General features: G+C 43.0%; 1 protein-coding gene across 1 annotated transcript in view; it reads right to left on the reverse strand.

Annotated features, from left to right (window-relative positions):
- LOC134286266 (uncharacterized) overlaps positions 1 to 12,918 on the reverse strand; it is a 32,049-nt gene that overhangs the window by 16,347 nt on the left and 2,784 nt on the right. The window lies entirely within an intron of this gene.

Consider the following 12,918-nt stretch of genomic DNA (forward strand, 5'->3'; position numbering starts at 1 on the left):
TCATCACCACACATTCATACCTACTGGCCATGGAAGTCATGAATGGAATGAGGATCGCTAGGTAGTTCGAGTGTATGCTCAAATTATCTCTAATAATTCTCATCAAATCCGTTCTAGCAGGCACAACAGTTACACAGACGGCCGACACACCTCTTCATATAGCATTGCGGCAGCTCAGCTGTGGTAAAGTGATGTCTGTGACGAATGTGTAGTAAGAGATTCATGAAGAGATTTCAATGAGAGATACAAGTTAGGATCTCGGGGTTTCTCTATTTTCCCTACTAGAAATGTTCACAGGTTCCGCAAAAAAAAAGTTCATTTGCGTCAACACTTAAGCAGTTTGGTGTTATTTAAACGCAGTGTAATGATGTTTTTGTTCTAGTCGGAATTTTTGGAAATTAAGCCGTACTGTAGTAACCAAAAGACTGTCAATTTAAGGCATGACTGGTTGATTACGCGGATTCTGGAATTGAGTTAAACTAACATCCCTTAACACTGAGAAAAACTGGAAGTGTGACATAGTCAAAGTACGTCGCCTTCTTGTGCCAACCGGATCAGTCGCGAACACCAACTTTGCAGGGTTGTTGTCCGGCATTCTTACAACATGTCCTTCTGGGTGCTGACTTCGCCGTAGAGTGCAGCGAGCTCGTAGTTCATCCTTCTCTGCCACACACCATTCTCCTGCACACCGCCGAAGATCGTCCTTGACACGTATCGCTCGAAAACTCCGAGTGCTTGCAGGTCCTCCTCGAGCATGGTCCGTGTCTGGTGTCCGTAGAGGCCACCGTTCTTATCAGCGTCTTGTACATTATTATTATTATTGACTTTTTTATTATGGGGAAATTCAGCCCGAGGCTGGTTCATCCCCGTATATAAAGTAGGGGGTGGAGTGGTGGCAAGGGGGAGAGGGGGGTTTAGTTACATTGTATCTTAACAGAGTTTACGTTGCGGTGTTGGTCGCTAGGCTGTCAAATGGTGGTCTTGTACATGGCGCACTCTTTTTAAACCGCTGTTTTTTTGGAGCCCATAGTAGGCACAACTTCCACTGATGAGGCGCTTTCGTACTTCACGACTAGCATTGTTGTCAACAGTCAGTAAGGATCCTAGGTAGACGAATTCCTCCAGCACTTCGAAGGTATGCCGGTCGTGTTCGGTACTCTCTGCCAGCATGTTCTTTGTTTTGGACGCATTCACCAACAATCCTCTGCAGCTTTGCGTTTCTGGCGGGAGTACAGTTCTGCCACACACGTTAAAAAGTTGGTATGAGAGTCCGTCACCTTGTCGCAGCCCACGGCAAGATTCGAATGAACTGGATAATTCACCCGGAAAGCCGTCTTCGTCCATGATTTTCCATAGCTCTGTGCGGTCGATACTGTCGTATGCCAGTTTGAAGTCGATGAAAAGGTGATGCGTTGGGACCTGGTATTCATGGCATTTCTGGAGGATTTGCCGTACAGTGAAGATCTGGTCCGTTATCGGCCGGCCGTCAATAGGGCCAGCTTGATAACTTCCAACGAACTCATTCGTTTTATGCGACAGAAGACGGAAGATGATTTGGGATTGCACTTTGTAAGCAGCATTCAAAATAGTGATCACTCTGAAGTACTCACATTCAAAAAGGGCACATTTCTTGTGAATGGGGCAGGTTAATCCTTCCTTCTACTCCTCCGGTAGCTGTTCGGTTTTCCAGATCCTGACTATCAACCGGCGCAGACAGGTGGCCAACTTTTCTGAGCCCATCTTGATGAGTTCAGCTGCGATACCATCCTTACCAGCTGATTTGTTGGTTTTGAACTTGTTAATGGCATCATTAACTTACCCCAGCATGGGGATGCTCTGTCCGTGCTCTGCTGCAATGACGTAGTCGTTGCCTCCGATGTCGTGCTCTTCCGTGCCTACGTCCGCCACGCCATAAAGGTGCTCGTCGAGGTGCTCCTTCCACCTTTCGATCACCTCACGTCCGTCCGTCAAGAGACCTCCGTCCTTATACCAGCATATTTTGGCTCGCGCCACGAAGCCGTTGCGGGATGCGTTGAGCTTCTCTTTAGAACGTGTTTCTCGAGAACGGCACTGCAGTTCCATTACTTTGCACTCCGCTTCTTCCAGGCGGCGCTTTTTCTCCCGAAAGAGGCAGGTCTGCTGCTTCCGCTTCTATTTGTAACGTTACACGTTCTGCCGGGTTCCTTGCTGCAGCATTACCACTCGTGCTGCGTTCTTCTCCTCCATAATCAATCTACACTCCTCGTCAACCCATTCGTTTCGACGACTCCTTTCCACTTACCCGATGGTGCTCTCGGCTGCTTCGATTTCTGACTGCCCTTACCGTGCTCCAGCAGTCTTCTAGAAATGCCACATCGTGCTTGACCTCGTTTGGCAACGCTGTCTCGAGATTCTGCGCGTATGCTGAGGCAACATCCGGTTGCATCAGGTGCTCTAGGTGGCTATCGCCAGTGCCGTGCAATATTGATGACGGAAAGTTTTGGGCACTATTTGACGATCACCTGACAGTGATCAGAATCGATGTTAGCGTCATGATTGGTCCTGCCGTCAATAATATCAGAGAAGTGCCATCCGTCAATCAGAACGTGGTCGATTTGAGATTCCGTCTGCTGTGGTGATCTCCAGGTGTAATGATAAAGGAGGCTGTGTTGGAAGAAGGTGCTACGTATGCCCATGTTCTTGGAGGCATGAGATGAATCGTTTTCGTTCGTCAGCTGATGAGTGTGGAACTTTCCAATCGTCGGTCTAAATTCTACCTCCTGGCCTACCTGAGCGTTTGGATCCTCTATGATGATTTTGACGTCACGACTGTTTGTCGTACTCGCATACGAACTGCGCATAGAATACGTCCTTGTTAACATCAGTAAGTACTTCCGAAGTGTGCACAGCATAGATTATGATGGAGTAAAAGAATCGGCCCTTTACTCTCAACCTGCACATTCTTTCATCGATCGGCCGCCATCCGATCATGGGCTTCTCTATATAGTTCACCAGGATGAAAGATGTTCCCAGCGCGCGTGTGTTGCTATCCAACACACCTCCAGCAGCGCTACGGTGCCGAACCCGCGATCTTCCAGTAGATCGACGAGTATGTAGGTGCTCCCAATGAAGTTCAAAGATCGGCAGTTGCCACGTACACCCAAACCTCTCTTTAGGAAATGAGACGGGACTGCCTAAATAGAATTTTTACCTAAATGAAGCCATAACTTTAATGAATTCAGTTTATTATCTAAAAGGAGCACAAGATTGCAAAGAAGTTTAAGAAGGGAGAATAGTTTCAGGGGCGTTTTCGGTTGTTTCTGAGGCTGCGCTAGCTGGTCACGAAACACGAATAGCTCTGCAAACTTCCGCCACCTAAAAATTATCGAATGTCGGGTTACAGTCGGATCATTTTTATCGTATGTTGGGCCACTAATGGACCATGAGGTCTGGGCAGAGGTTAATCTCAATAGAATCTGGATTGCGCGATATATCCAGCCTTTACCGTGCCCGCCGTAAGCCTACGTAGTAACAGGTAAGTAATATGGGTCTGGTTGAAAGCGATCTTACTGTGATAGAACATAGTCGGAAGCTGGAATCCAAATTCCGAAAGTCATTGAAATTATTGTGATGTTATGGTCGGTAAAATGGTGTATTTTACCATTATCTATACAACTTTGTAGAACATGACAAAAATGAAGAATCAGTTATTAGAAAGTTATAGCGAAAAAAATACTCTTTCAAGGGGCTGATGATAGGAAACGTAACGTATCTTGAAAAGTAACGGAGTTACAAACTTGGCGTCTTCGACAAAGTTGCTCCAAACAACATTTTCTACAACTTTTGTGAAGACACCAAACTAATATCTTGAAAAAAATTAAAAACAAATTTTCTATCTCACCTTTAGGGGGATTGATCAATTTCCACAATTGTTAAAAAGAAGCTCCTTGTGATAGTGAAAAACTTTTTCGAAGACACCACGACGCTTAACGTCATAGTTAAAAAGTTATTAATTAAGCGCGCTAAAATGACGAAATCATCCACTACCGTCAAATGGGGTAACTTGCAACACTTTTCGACTTTGAAGCAACATCATTGAAAATCTAAACATTTCAAACATACTGTAAAGCATCATGTACACTAATTACCACGAGTAGAATGCTATGCAGAACTTTATTTACTAAAATACGTTGCCACCTAAACAGGAGGTGTGAAATACATGCTTGTTGCAAGTTACCCCATCTGTGGGGTAACTTGCAACACATGACATGAAGCTAAGTGAGCTACCATTAAACTGCACTAATATTTTAGTTCTTGATCATACTATAAGTTTTTGGAGTAATGCATGAAAAATACTTTGAAAAGATGTAAACTAACCAATTAAATTATTATTTTTCCCTTAAGGGTTGGTAGTTATTATGAGCGAGAGTATAACCTTTCATAGCAGGTCTTACGTCCCTCAAATATAAAATATTTATGGATCTCATGACTCAGTACTAGTTACAAAATGTCAACAATGCTCAATGTAATTTGTTGGAAAGGTAAAGTGAGTCATAATTTTCAATATGAAGTGGTGTTTGGCTACTTCAGCTCAAATTACATGTTTTAAACACCCATTCAGCAATTTACAAACTTTAAAAGCCGTCAATTTGGGCATTCTATTGAAATAATTCACTCAATCTAGGTTCAGATTAGATGTTGGTGATTGTTTGAGAACGTTCATAAACTGAATTAAACTTTCATCAAGGTGAAACATGAATGAAGTTTCAAAATATGGAAGTCTTTAACAATGTTTGAAAGGCACGTGCAAAAAAATGGTAAAATTGAGTGGATATTTGAAGATCAACACGTTACGTAATTAATAAATGATTCGTTTCGACTATTTCTATCCAAAATATCCTAAAAAGAGAACAAATTACAGAATGTTTTATTGATTTCAACTGTTGCAAGTTACCTCATAGTGGTTGTCGAATATGATTATGATTTTTTACATTACTTAGTCGATAAGTTTATCAAACTTTAATCGTTCAGCTAAGCTTACTATTAGGTACCCTAACTGCAAGCAAGGTCATCAGACTTATCGCACTTACTCCTATGGTAAAGCAGGTAAAGCACGATTTTCATACTTGTTTTTTTGGCATAAAATGAGCAAACCATTTTAACAGTGTAGCTGAACAATAAACAAAGAAACCAAACTGATTTTTTCACTTAAACGATCTTTGGTACACCTTATTTTGTTAACCGAAACGGTGAAGCATACTAGCTTTCAATATTATGAAAAAAATGTTCACATTTAATGTATGTCATAGTGTTGCAAGTTACACCGCTGTTGCAAGTAACCCCGTTTGACGGTACTTTAGGTCACCGAGGCCTCGGTAGAAACCACTTGTTGATACCGGTCGCTTTTTGTGGTAACTAAAATCGATTTAAAATTGAGAAAATATGTGACAATAATCTTCTCACAGGAATTATGAGCACCCTGCCGAGTGCAGGTGCTCTTCATATTGTTTTGTAGGTAACATTAAGATCAAAACAAACCCCTAATTTTTCGGACCTCATACACCTACACTCCACGTCACAGCCTTAAACCACATGTAAATTGCGCCCCACGCTTCACCAACCGTAACAAAACGGCTTTTATTACCCCGGAGTGGTGTAAACACCACGTTGACACTACAAATTCCCGCATAATCAAGCCCCCATTGTTGGCACGTGGACTTCGTTCTCTCCGCTTTTCCGCACGCTTCGACTCATTGTCTATAGGGAATCGCGCCACTTGGGCGGTGGCTTCTATTTTCGTCTGTTTCCCGCTATACCTCAGTCAAATTTGAACCAATTGGCACAATTTTTGGAATGCAGTGAGATAGGTATAGTATCTACCCGTGTACAACATTTCAAGTCAATTGGTTCAAAATTGACTGAGTTATAGTGGCAAACAGACGAATATAGAAGCCACCGCCCAAGTGGCGCGATACCCTAGTTGTAAATTATTTCCCACGGGCCATCACGGCATGTCTATCTACCTACCTACTACAGGTGCATCTATTAGGCGCCCCTCCTCTCGTGAGGGGCCGCGAGGAGCGACCAAACAAATTGTCTAGAAAATAGAGCTCATCGTGTTGCTTTTTTCTTCGTTTGCATTTTAAACTGGACAATTAAGCGGAGCAGCTTTAACTTATACCACCTAGCCACTTCGGAAGGAGGCAATAAAGATCGTTCGCTTCGCGTGGCGCTTGTGCATCACGTGTGAGAGGGAAGCCGCGATGAGTGATTTGTGTGCACTATTCAAGCTTAAGCGGGAAGCAATTTTCCAATTTTGAAAATTTCGCGGCGCTCGCTCACCGCCTGGCCGCCGCGCGCCGATCAGCAGCCGTTTCCTGGAATAAAAGCATGAAATTCGTATACATACCTGCACGGTGATTTGGACGGGTGGTGAGCTCTCAGTCTGACATTCTTGCCCGGAGCAGCCCAGTTCCGAGACTAGCTTGTGGGAGATCGCTGGTTCTGCTAAGGGTATGCGAGATGTTGAGTTGTTTCGTCGATATGCATGGACGCATGCATTATAGACGAAGCGATAAGCTCACGAGTATTTAACAAAAGCATGCAAACCAGGCTACAAATAATGTGATCGAGAATGGAGAGGCAGAGGGAACGGCGTTGGACCCGTTCGCGCGAGGAGGAATTGCGAGATCGCCACTACGAGGGGCTGGTGTACCCACCAGCGAGCAAATGGCAGGAAATTCAACTGGAGGAGCAGAGTCGGCGCAACACCAGCCAAGGAAGCGCAGATTACCGACGCGGACCTCACGTGGGAGCCAAATCGCAATAGAAGCGGACTACCTAAATAGTTGGTAGTTGACGAACAGCTGGACGAGCTGATCGGCTACACGAGCGGGCAGACTACCATCAACAACGAACTGAAACAGGACCTGCTGAAGCTCCACAAATTGCTCAAGAAGGAGTATGATCTCCTGGTGGCAGAGCGCAGTGCGGCGGATGCGAGCATGGAGGAGCGGTCTACCAAAACGGACAGCTTCCTTTTTGCTGGCAACGCGACGATGCACGAAACCATGCAGCTCGCCGGAGCCGTAGCGGAGAGGTCAAACCGCCCTGCGGTTCGAGCTGCACGGCCGAAACCTGCCGAGGAGACGCGACCCAAGAAGCGTCCGTCAGAGGCGAGCGAAAGGCCAAAGAGGAAAAAGGGACGGCCAGCTCGAGTAACCAGGCTGCCAAGCCGGCTGAGAAACGCTCAAAGGACAGGGAAACCAAGTCCCAGGAGGCCAACCCTAAGAGGAATGGTGGTCAACCGGACCAAGGGAAGAAGTACCCTTGGATTACGGTTGGAAATAAGAAGGTAATGAGAAAACTGAAGTCTGCCCGTAAACGCGCTGGTCTACAAAATTGAGGCAGACACGTACGCCGCGGTGCTGAGGGCCATGCGAGGCGAAAATCGTCTCTCACCGCTGGGCGCGGACATAAAAAGCATCCAGCGCACCAGGACTGGAGAGATGATGCTAGTGCTGAAGAAGGAGGCGGCTAAAGCAAGGCACTAGCTCAAGAGGTATTAGGCGAAAAAATGCAGGTGAGAGCCCTAACAGCGGAGGCGATTCTCCAGTGTAAAAACCTGGACGAGATCCGACGCAGAAGAGCTCGCAGTCGCACTTAAACAGCAGTGCGCGGTAGATGCTTTGAGTGCATCGATCTGCCTACGAAAGGACCCGGCAAGCACGCAGATCGCCACGACCAAGCTCCCCGTAGATGAGGTGAACAAGGCGACTGCAGTAGGAAAGATCATGGTAGGTGGTCAGTGTGCCTGCTCAGCATATACGGACCGCCGCCAGTGGCGTGCATCAAGTGCTTTGATGAAGGACGTAAGCCGTGGGCATGTAAAGGCCCCGACATGAGCAAGCTCTGCAGGAAGTGCGGAGTGGAGGGCGATATCGCCTGGTAGTGTAACTCGGCACCAAAATGCCTGATTTGCGCTGCAAACAAGGGTCATACGACGGTGGATGCGACCACTCGTGTTAAGCACTCGCAGAAGTGGGTGAGGCAGCCGTCAGGTGATGAGCTGTCTGGCGGTGTCCGCAAGACCAGGAGGAAACTAACCCCTAAGGTCGGCAATAATGCCGGCAAGTCGCACCCCAGCCAGGCGTCCCTTAAAGGGTGGGCCTGAAAAGGCTGGCCCGTCCCGGATGGAAGGGAACAGATGGTTGCGACCGATGCTAGACCCTCAACAACTACAGAGTAGGGTGAACCATGGGGGAGGACACCCTTGGATGAAGGTCGTGGAGGAAGAAGAAAAAGAAAAAGACGTAGGTTGAGGATGCCAGGGATGTCAAACCAAGGCGTAAAAGAGTAGGTGCCAAGCGCGAGAGAGACAATGCGCTCGTCATCAAGACCGAACAGTCGAAGTACTCAGACGTCTTGAAGGCGAAACCAGAGCACAAGTCATGGGACTGCAATGGCCCTGACAGGAGCGAACTGTGTAGGACATGCGGCGCCGCAGGCCATAAGGCACAAGGCTGCACGAGCCCACCCATTTGTCTGATTTGTACCGGGAAAACTGTGAACAACAAGCGCTCAACGTGCTCGGCTTTCAAGAACAAATCACAGTGCAGGTAACACAGCTGAACCTGAACCACTATAACGCAAGAACTGCTTTGTTAGGCGGTTTCTTAGTGGGAGACGGATATCGCCACCATAGCAGACGTATACCGAGTACCCGCTGGCAACGGCAATTGGAACGCGGATGGGTCCACAAAAACGGTGGCGATATGGACGACGGGTAAATACCCCGTCGAGGAGTTGGTGTCTACTACCTATGAGGGTTCGTGGTCGCCAAATTTAACGGAGTCTTCTTCTGAAGCTGTCATGCTGTCATTTTCAACTCGATTGTCATTTCCTTGAATATGTCTATCTCATCAAAATCTCCTGCATTCTTTTTCGACTCCCTTAATAGCGCCTTTGGACCATGTTTTGCACCCCTGGGATTCGTAAAGCTCAGGGAATCTCAGAAGTCATTTAGAGACACTATTGGGATATTCCTGGTCAGCCAAACTACTGTGGAGTTCAGAACTTTAGGTCTACACTTGTGACAGTAGCCATATCTGTTATACTGAGTAACATTGCATAACCTATTGCACTTACTGAACCAATCTGAAATCTACTTGATATTATTATAAACCACGTTATAAACCTTCGAAACATTCAGGGTCGTCCAGACTGTTCTATAACTAAGCCCTTCGAATCCACAAGAATAACTGTACATATGTGTTTTCACCATAAATAATAGCATTGCATTCTGCTGGGATCCGTGAGGCTCTTGAAATCTCAAATGTCATAAGAGACACTATAGGGATAATCCGGGTCAGCCAAACTATCTTGGAGTTTAGAACTTCAGGTCTACACTCGTAACAGCAGCCCCCAAGTAACACAGAAAACATCTTCAGCAATAAAAATTGCAGAAGATGTTTTATTGTAGTACTATAAGCGCACCTGACAACTTCTTATGGTATAATTAAGCTGAAATCAAGTTGGCCAAAAACAAACATCAATAAAAATAATTTTGACTCAGCAACGTATGAAATATGCTACATTTACTATTATATAGCACTACAAAAACAACAAAATCAGGTTAATGCAGGTAATTTTTATGGTTTGCTGTCGCTGATAAGTAATCCGCATATATTAAATGATTTCGGTAAACAGACGACCAGCAGTTCTATAAAGAACAATGTATCCATCAAGATTACTTCTCGTACCGCCACATACCATATTCTAATCACTATGGTAAATCAGTGTAGCCACATCAACCTTTCTTTAAAACGATGCACCCTCTGCGGCCGTGATTGCGCCAGTTTCGTTGACCAAACGCTGCTACTGCAATATTTGCAATAAAGATCCAACTTCCAACGTAATACCGCACAGTTTGTACTCCGGTCACCGTGAAAGTGTTTGCCGTAGAATTTATTCGAACATCACCGTAAATGTCGTAACTGCTGCTGGTGACCGATGGTCATCGGAACGTAGGTCTTGCCGGGCCACTGTCTCAAAAATTTCACGAACTGCAAAACCATACATTCATAGCGCCGCAGACTACTCCGAACACGGGATGGTCGGATACATCATCGACCAACAGGAATCCCGTGGAAACTGGAAAAACTCCGGCGGATCACCGACAAAACAAGCGCCGTAATTGCTAATAAAAATATTTTGACATTTGACAGATGCAGCTAAGCTGCGTTAAAAGATAAGCTGTATATAAGTTATTTTGGCGTCGGAAAATTCTTTCTATAACAAAATCGAAAATAAATGCACGAACACACTAGACAGATGCTTTTTGAATGTATTATTACCGTTACAATAAGTTCTTTTACGAGCTATTGCAACATAGTTATTGAAAACTTATTATAGCGTAATTTTAACTTATTTACAACCAAAACACTTGATTTGAATTGCGGTCTGTGTCCCACCAAAATAAAAATATTCTGATCACAGTACCGCCTAAAAATATAATTACACAAATTAAAAAGTGTTACGAATTGACATTCTTTTCTTTTTCTTTGATATTCGGCTGAAAATTACTTCCTAAACATTATTACATTTGAATCGCAATTGAAAAATTATCAGTAAATATAACTATGAGTATGATTGAAAATTTTCACCATTCTCAATACTGTCAACCGTTACTGTATTTCTCATGGAAAGCTGCCATATTGTTTTTCAGGAGAATTTTAGAGAAATATCATAATTTTAATGTTCATTTTTTAATTTGACTCAGTGGCGCTTGAATTCTGATGTAGTAAAATCTGAAGTTTCACCGTGAATCTAGCAGCGCATGTAAAAAACACCCCCTATATTGGATATAGCCATTTGACAAATTATATTGACAGCATAGTTTATTAATGCACTTCATGCCTTTACACCTGGAAGAAATATTATGTTGTTGCGGTTATCAATGCTATAAGTTTGTGTCCGTTGATAGGACACGTATACGTATTGATGTACATAGCTCATATTCCTATAAGTATTGTATTATGGGATGCTACAAGTTATATTACCTCCAAATAACTTAATTCCAACGAATACTTATGGTATGTCATAATAAGGCATTCTATAAGCTGTTTTACTTGAAAGTAACCTTATTCCAACTAATGAAAGTGATTGTCTTACATTGGTATTTTGAAAGTTAGCAATTATGATAAATAGCTTATTTACAACCAAGGGCTTGGGTGGAAAGAAATTATTAGTACTAGAAGTGTATTGGCATACATCTTATATAACTTATTAGATGTTTTATAAGCCGCCATTTTTTGCGCTGTTTTGATTATATAAGTGTTCCATATTATGTTAATAATGCAAGAAAAATACATCACATATAGTATTAAATGTGTAATTTGAACTGTTATATAACAAGTTGTGTTACTTGGGCCATATCTGCTATATTGAGTAACGTTGCATAAATTTCATATAATACATGTAGAGTAAGGCTTTAGCTTTTTTTAATTCTACAATCAGAAGAAGTACAGAATTCATATTAACATTATACTACTATTTCTAATTCAGTTAACAATATTGGAATAGGTTATAAACTAAAAACTACTGATTACTTGTGTTCAACCATAAGATGCACCCCCTACGAAACTCGTTTAGAGATCGTGAAGCTTTAATTTGGGCTGGAAGCTGGTTCCAGTAAACAATGCCACGAACAAACAAAGTATTGCTGTAATGTGAAGTACTTGCAAGCGATATTTGAAAATTTCTCTCGCGAGTACTACGAAATGGTCTAAGTTTGTCATACAAATAAAGAGGCTTTGCTGTGTTTATTATTTTGTGTAACGCTATATAACAACGATATTTAACAAAATTTGAAAAAGAGCATCCCAGTAATTGTGGTTGAAGGTATGAAACGCTAGAAAACCAGGTTAGATTAAATATCCATCTAATACAATAATTACCAGCTACACGTAATCTACTAAGAGAACGTGACGAGACATTCAACAAAAATTCAGTTCCGTACGTAAGATGAGGCAGCAAAAGAGTTTTAAACAACTTGATTTTTGTTCCAGTAGGTAGTACACTAGCTGTAAGTTTCAAGTGACGAAGTCCGCTGTAAACTTTCCTGCACTGAGAGTTGATTTGGCTGTCCCATTCTAAGTTGCCCTGAAACACAACACCCAGGTTGGAAATTTTATCAACATATCCGATTGGAGTATTGTTAAGGATCATCGAAGGTAATGAAACAGTAGCGTTGCGAGATCGGTTAATAAACAAAACATGTGATTTTTCAGGGTTCAAAGGTAAAAAGTTCAGTTCAGACCACCGGAAAATATTTTTTTAAATCAAAGTTTATCAACCTAGCCATTTCAGGAATTGTCATACTGTGAGAACATAAGTAAATTTGTACGTCATCTGCGACAAGATGCACTTTGCAGAATTTTATCACTGTCGGAAGGTCATTAATGAAGAGCGAAAACAGAATTGGTCCCAAGACCGATCCCTGTGGAACCCCTGAAACGATATCAATGAAATTGGAATATTTTCCATCAATTGAAACAGCTTGTTTACGATTTAAGAGATACGATCGAATAAGTGTAACTGCTTGCCGGGAAAAACTAAAATTGTTGGACAGTTTTTGCAACAACTTAGAATGGGATACACGGTCGAAGGCCTTAGAGAAATCGAGCATTAAAAGAAAACCAACACCGTTTTTGTCTATTTCTCGATGGATGTCATCATAAACAGACAAAAGAGTTGTCGTAGTGCTATGATCACTGCGAAAACCTGATTGTCGTGGACTAAGCAAGTCATAGTTATCCAAGAATGTTTTAATTTGCGATTTAATATTTTTTTCAAATGCTTTGGATAATGAGCTCAGAATACTAATCGGTCGAAAATTACTCAATCCATTACCAGTACATTTCTTTGGTATGGGAATTA

This window comes from Aedes albopictus, chromosome 2, assembly GCF_035046485.1.
Source record: "Aedes albopictus strain Foshan chromosome 2, AalbF5, whole genome shotgun sequence".
Lineage (NCBI taxonomy): Eukaryota > Metazoa > Arthropoda > Insecta > Diptera > Culicidae > Aedes > Aedes albopictus.